We start from the raw sequence: 7674 nt of genomic DNA, 5'->3' as shown, positions 1-7674 counted from the left end.
ATTTTCCTGGAGTTTCTTTGCAAAGCCCTCTGCTTAATCTCGCGGTTGGGTCAGGCACTGGGAGAGGGGATGTGGCCTCCTGGGTCCCTTGGCTTGCAGACTAGTTCAGGCTGGGCCTTAACCAGCAGGACCCTGCTTAAGTCCATACACTTAACCCAGCCTTCGCCGATCACTTTTTGTGGAGAGAATCCAGCCTAAGGTTAGAGCTGTAGGAGTTTTTAAAGGGTCAAAGCAAGGGGCAGAGGTCCAGACATGTAGTTTCTGGGTGGTCCATTTGTGAAGTTCAACACCGAGAGCTACCGGCTCTCTCACGTGTCGTCCATGATGGGAATGAGCTTCCTTACCACACAGCCACTGGGAAGGCCTGCCACTGTTCCTGTACAGAAAGGTGAGAAGGAAAGCAAGGATAAAGCATCCCGGGTCAGAATCCTTTTAAAAAGTTACACCTGCACACATAAATGAGTGTATGTGTCTGTGTGTGTGTGCGCACGCGCGCGCGTTTGCCTGAGCATCTATGAGTATTTGTGTGCATGCGTGTACACCCACACATGCAGTCAGAGGACGACTTGCAGGATTTGGCTCTCTCGTTCCACCACATGGGCTCTGGGGATTGACCTGAGGTCATCGGGAGTGGCAGTAGGCACCTTTACCCACTAAAGCATCTTGATGGTCCTGAATCCAATTCTTCAGAAGATACTTTTTTGGTTCATGAGCATTTGAGAGGAGGGAAACTAGGGCTCCCAGAGCTCTGTCCCTAGATCTTCTCCTGAGGCCTGAAGGTACCTAAGGACCCCCAGGATCTTGGTCTCAAATCTTCAAAGAAGCCTCCTTTCTCAATTTTCCTTTTATGGCCCTATGCTCCTATTGAATTTTATTAGATAATATGTATTTGTGTTGAATGAACATAGTGAGTGACTGATGAACGAAACAGAGCTCTGGTAAGAAAGGAGAGGGTCAGTTCAGCACAGCCTGTACCCCCACCAGAAGAAGAAGGGCATTGCCAAACCGTTAAAAAAAAAATCACAAGATCTATCCAACACTTTGTCTGCACAGGCTCTTGATCACAGTAGGAAGGATCCAACCAAGATGCCTGCTTAGTCCTAAAGTTTTCCTTCTGAAGCAAAAGCAAAAGCAAAAAAGTGCCTTGTTTACTGGTGGAGTTTGTGTGGAATTCTGGACTTGCCAGGGAGCAGTCCTCTAGGGTTTCACTGTGTTTATACTTACTCAGAATGGAAACTTGTCCTCCTGGAGGGAGGAGGGAAGGAGACTGGAGGAAGGAGGAGGGAGGTGGGGAGAGGGAGGAGGAAGAAAAGAGGGAGGGAAACTGGAGGAGGGAGGAAGGAGAGGGGAGAAGAGAGGAGAGAGGAGGGAGGAGGAAGGCTCTAAAAACTCAGGACACTGAGGAAGTTTATAAGCTCATAAAGTTTAAGATGTGGAGAAAGCTACAGGATTCACACACCTCTTGGTATGCTTCTACGGCAGTAAACAATGGCAGGCGGGCGGGCTAGTTTCATGTCAACCTGACACAAGTTGGAGTCATCGGAGAGGAGGGAACCTCTATTGAGAAAATGCCTCCTTAAGATCAGACTATAGGCACACCAATAGGGCGGTTTCTTAATTAGCGATTGATGGGGGAGGGCCAAGTCCATGGTGGGTGGTGTGTGGGCAGGTGGTCCTGGGTTCTACAAGAAAGTAGGCTGAGCAAGCCATGAGGAGCAAGCCAGTAAGCAGCACCCCTCAATGGCCTCTGCCTTAGCTCCTGACTCCAGGTTCCTGCCCTGTTTGAGTTTCTGTCCTGACTCCTTCAGTGATGAACAGTGATGTGAAAGTGTGAGCCAGATAAACCCTTTCCTCCCCAAGTTGCTTTGGTCACGGTACTCTATCTCAGCGTCTCAGCAATAGAAACCCAGACTAAGACAGCGGGTGAGGAGGCTTCTCTGTGGAGCTGTAGGCAGGGAACTCCAAGGATGGAATTTTCCAGAATCCTCACCCTTGCTGTGAGGCTCCCCAGTGAGACAGCGGCCAGTGGAGTCACCAATATTCCTGTAAGCAAGCGAGGAAGCGCTACCCTGATCCTCTAAGTCCTTCCAGGTGGTTCACCAAGCTAGTTGGGTTTGCCCCACTGGCACCTTCTCTGGCGTGAAGATCTGTTCACACCTTCCCAGGAAGTTACACGAGATCGAGATCCTGGTCACCAAAAGGCCCTCCCAGAGTCACTCCGTGTGTCCCCGCAGCTTCCTCAACAGCTCTGGGAGCCCTTCCAGACTCGATGTCTGCCTCATTTGTTCCTTACCTAGAGAATCCAGTTCCACGCTTGCCTGCGCCACCCACTCCTTCTCCATCTGACATGAAAGTCACGTGGCTGAATGTCACTTTATTTATTTTTCTTTTGTTCTGAACTAAGGACAAGCTGCCTATCTTCCTCCAAGCCCTGGATGCTGGGCCACTGTGATTGGCAGTGGCCCAGGACATAAGACAAATGTGCCTTAGGAAGCAGATCTGCCAGAAAAATTCTGCCCAGTGTGGGCTCTTTTCACCCCATTTTTGGTGGCAGGAGTTTTTATGTGTCTCTGGGCAACTCCATCCTTTCCTCTCCCTTTGAGCCCCTAAGAAACCCTGACCCCAGAGGCAGTGGCTTTGACTTGGAAACTGTCTTTTCATTCTGTCGGTTCATTGCTCAGATTTGGGCACCAGTTTGACATGGACAGTCCCCAAGAGGATGGCAGCAGTGACCGAAACGAGGATAGTGACTTGCTTGGCTTACTACTGAAAAGTTTATTTGAAAACTGGTGTCTTGTGACTCTTCCTGTGCACCCCAAGCTCTGGATCTAGGTAGGCAGACAAGAGACTGTCAAGATGGAAGGACACCTTTCAGAATCTCTTGGCTCCTCATAGAGATGGTACCCACCTTGGGGCCAAGTTTCTTCCCCTATGCTGCCCTTTGGGTAGGAGAGTCGGAAGGGGTGAGGGGAAGGGTGGGGGAAAGGCATGCCTTAGGGGGAGGCAGTAGGAGGAGGGGGGCACGGGCTGGCTGAATAGAAGAGCTCAAGAGCCCTTGTGTACAACGAGATTAGCGCGATGTGAGCGTTTCCATGCCAAGGTGCTAACGCAATAATACACGCGAGTTTGCCAACTTTTCAAATTGAATGTATTTGATTATTTGCTTTTAATTAGTGTGAGTTTTGGAGTATGTACAGGATTGTCAGGGATCCCCAGAAAGCCTCCCACAGCCCAGGAAGCCTCCCCTTGGTAGAGATAGCCCGGGATTGTTCTTTTTTAGTGATTTAACAGCTCTGGTAAATGTTTCAGCCCATTCCCATTGTGCCTCTGTTTCAACCCATTGGCAAGACCAATTGAAGTGAGAAAATAAACCTCTTGTCTGATCTGAATGCCGAGGGCTGCTCCTGAGATGGATTTTCCAGCCCAACTCAGGCTTTTGGTGAGCATCCCTGGTTTGCTTAACTGCTTGGGTTTGTGGTTTTCTTTCCTTTTTCTTGCCAGAGTTGGCTGCTCTGATGCCTCTTCCTCATCTCCTCCCCTACAAGTACATTTTACGAAACAGCTACACACAAGAGAAAACAAGCGGGCAGCAGAGAGGGAGCGGAAAAGACATCTGTTTATACAGTTCAGAAGCATCGCCAGCCCCCTTTCCACCTGCTGCAGACTCAGGAGCACAGTGCTCCTCAGGGTGGCTCTCACCTCTGCTGTGTGTGGAGATAGTGAGGTCAGGGAGCTGCTGGGTCCCCAGGAGTGAGCTACTGAGCTGGTGGTCTGTGCGGCCCTGGCTGGCGGGCCCACCCTCATGTATTCCATTCGGTTTGACTCAGAATTTCCTTTGGCATTTCCCATGGGGGACTCGCAGGCAAGACTCACCTGCAAAATTAAAAGTCTCTTATTAGGCCCAAGGGCCAGGCAGAAGGAAAGGTGGAGAGTAGTGCAGCGCCCCCGGCCATCCTCACTCTTCTCTCTGCAAAGGAGAAGGGAGTGTGAAGTTCTTCTCTCAGGCCTGCCACACAGCTCATCTTGGCCTCAGGACATCAGGACCTGGATGAGCCTGAAACCCACCCAACATGGCTGGCCACCTTGTCCTCCAGCTCCCTTGGCTGTGCCTCCAGCTCGCCAGAGCCGTGGAGGAGCTGCCCATGCAGGGGAAGAAGGGCCCCCTTATCCACATTCTGAGGACGGCCGCCCGCCTGCCCACCCATTACCTACACAATCTCTCAGTTACGTTAAAAAAAAATCTTTCCCCCCCTTAACAATAGGAGGAACAAATGGTCGACAAATAACAACAGCAGCGGCTCTTTGACAAAAGCACGCAATTATTACAATTACACTCTCCTTGATTAGGCTGCCACGCACTGCATTTCAATGTAATTGATGTTGTAGGTTGACACATCGGACACGAATATTCTCGCCTGTCCCTTCTCTCTTTTGTTTCTGGGGCTGATTTGCATTTTCTATGCTTTTAGTAATGAAGACTTAGCACTTTTCCTCCATTAGAAAAAAAAAGACAGATACAATAATCTGCAACTCGGCACTTGTTTAAGGATTCTGACCCTCGAAAATACCACTTTGCTTCACACATTAGCTGCTTACAAAGAAGGAAGCTAATGTATCATCTAATTGGGCAAACCACTGCATCTGATTTCTCTCAATCAGACTATTAGCTTCGTAATTACCCATCTGCCTCGTGTGGAAAAAACGGCAAGGCGCACACCCAGCTAATAACATTCTCAAGAGCTCTCCACCGCAGTGAGAGGAGGCGGCGTGGAGGGAGATGGTCTCTAACCATTTCCATGCCAAGGTGGTCACACAATGCAGGGGGGCCGATGCCAACCTGCCCCGCCTGGATACTGTTCTCCAGTTGTCTTTATTGAGTTGCCATTTTAGGGGGTCCGCTCAGGATCATCGTGGCTGCTGCTACAGTGGTGGTGGTGGTGGTGGTGGTGGACACGGAAGTGTGTGGCCTGTGGGACCGAGGAGGGGTCTCTGCCGGGTGTGCTGGGGTTGGAGGAGGAAGAGTCCCCATTGTGAGTGCTCTCCAAGGCGGAACAAACAACATCAAAACAAGTGATTTCACTTCTCTTCAGACTCTTTTACGGTTGGGCCCCTCCTTTCCTCACGTGGATGACAAGGATGATCTCGGTGCTAGTGCATGGGATTTGTGACCCCGGAAGGAAGCGTCATGACTGGGCGGTGGCCTCCCTAACTTGTCTTGGTTTTTGTTTGTTTATTTGAGGCACGATTTCGTGTGTTCTGGGCTAGCCTCAATCTTGCTTTGTAGCTGAAGATGACCTTGAACTCCTGATCCCTTGGCCTCCACTTTTCCCAGTGCAGGGATTACAGGCTTGCATACAAGCCTGGTTTCATGTGGTACTTGATATGGGACCCTGGGTTTCATGCATGTTAGGCCGGTGCTCCACCAAATGAGCTGCCTGGCTCATTTTAGTCTTGCATTGAGTTCTGAAGGTTTGTTTGTTTGTTTGCTTCTGCAAGGCTTTTCCAGTCTCTAAACATGGTTGGCCTCAGATCCTAGGAAGCTCCCCTTTTTCCATCTCTTTCATTTAGTCCCTACCTGCTGCCTACTAAATAGGTAAGCGTGGACTGGCAGAATGGTAAGGCTTACATCTGGGTATTTATTCTTCATAGCAAAAGTTTAATTCTGATATGATTTGAAAGAGTCCATTTTTAACAATACATTATTAGACTGGGAACAGAAATTTACATATTTACTCCATTGTCTATGGAAATGTAAAGAGGAAAAAGCCCAGGAATGTGATATTCTGGTGTGAGACCCAGAGCTACGGTATACGTGTGGACATGGTCTCAGCTTTACTCAGCTCTTGGTAGTAAATAATAAACAGTTTCGTTCTTACTCAAGTCAGAGACGAGGTCCCAAGATTCACTTGGTCTTGCTAAATCCTTTGTCAAGCTGCGGTAGAGGCAGGAAGTGAACTCACTCACGAGCATCTTAGCCAAAGGCCTCGGTGCTATGGAGGGCAGCTTTCTGCCATTCCCTCCTCTCTCTCCCCTCTCTCCCCTCCCGTCCCTTCTTTCCTTTTCCTCCTCCCCTCCCCATCTGCTTCTGCTCTCTTCCCTCCCCTCTCGTGTCTTTCCCGGCTCTCTCCCTCTCTCCCCCTCCCCTCCCTCATTATGTTCCCTGTACTCTTTTTGTCTTTAGAGAAATGGTCTCTAGGTAGTCCAGAGTGTTCGAGACTCTTGATCCCCATAGGTTTATACCAGCACACCTGACAGATCCTTTTTTATTAAGAACATTATTTCTATAAAGTGGTGAGGAGACAGAAGGGGTCTTATCTGGAGCAGTCTCTGGTTTATACCAGCACACCTGACAGATCCTTTTTTGTTAAGAACATTATTTCTATAAAGTGGTGAGGAGACAGAAGGGGTCTTATCCGGAGCATGAGGAGGAGGAAGGACAAGTGAGCGCACCAAATAACGACACATACAGGCTTTGGATGCTAGCCTGAGAAATTTAAAAACTCGTAACATGCCATTGGAAGAATTTTGTTGACGTGCGCCAAGTCACCTATTCCATCTTCAGAAAACCAGGAACCTTGACAGCTGTAGGTATCTTTGGAAGTTTTGGCAACTTGTGGAAGATGCAGACAGTGTTTCACCTGGAGTCTTGCGAGAAGACCCCTAAGGCTTCCTTCCAGTCTCTCGGCATTGGTTGGCTCTCACTCTCGCCACGGCTGGTTGTCCAGTGGGAGGTGGGCACGCAGGGCACCAGCGAGAGAGTCTCTATAGTGACTGCTCAAACTCATTAGGGCGTGGTCAGGACATCCCTGATTCTATCGGTCCTTGGTCCAGACAGCTTTGTTGAGTCTGTTGGGGCACACCTGGCATTTCTTTTTCCTGGGCGATCTCCAGGTCCCTGTGAGTGCCTGCAGAAAGTGCTCCCTGATGCTTTCCTGGATGATCTCCAGGTCCCATCTGCAGACTGTGCTTCCTGATGTAGGTTCTCTCCTCGCCTCCTCACAGAGAGCAGAGGGACCTGTTGCCTCCCTTCCTTCCTCCCCTTTGGTGGAACTACTCTGTTGATCCAGGCTAGGTGAATGGCAAGTTGAGTTTTCAGACCCCCACTCAGGGCGGGAAAAGACCCATGTGACAGCCCCTGGCCTTTGCTGAGCCTGGGAATCCTATAAGCAATTTCTGATGCTATCTTTTGCCTAACTTAAGTTGAAAATGGCTTGTGATCCTTTCAGGAGATGTCATAATTCCTTTAAGAACCTGAGCACCATTTACACACTAACCACAGACCTGGGGCAACACTGGGCCTCCAGAGCAGGTTCCATGAACAGCGCTAAGTAGCAGGTAAGTAAGTATTGGATCAACAGGACAGTCCCCACTCCATGCTGTGCCGGCTGTGTGCTATCCTGTCTCCCTGGGTCCTTCCCTTTCTGAGCACCACACGGATGTCCAGACGATGGGAAATACAGCCTGATCTATCCTGTCTCCCTAGGTCCTCCCCTCTCTGAGCATCACTCGGATACCCAGACGATAGGAAATACAGCCTGATCTATTCTGTCGGTCCTGCCTTCTCTGAGCACCACACGAAGCCCAGATGATGGGAAATACAGCCTGATCTATCCTGTCTCCCTGGGTCCCTCCCTCTCTGAGCACCACACGGATGCCCAGATGATGGGAAATACA

The sequence above is a fragment of the Microtus ochrogaster genome, chromosome 6 (genome assembly GCF_000317375.1).
Source record: "Microtus ochrogaster isolate Prairie Vole_2 chromosome 6, MicOch1.0, whole genome shotgun sequence".
Taxonomy (NCBI): Eukaryota; Metazoa; Chordata; class Mammalia; order Rodentia; family Cricetidae; genus Microtus; species Microtus ochrogaster.
This window is presented reverse-complemented; position numbering follows the sequence as displayed.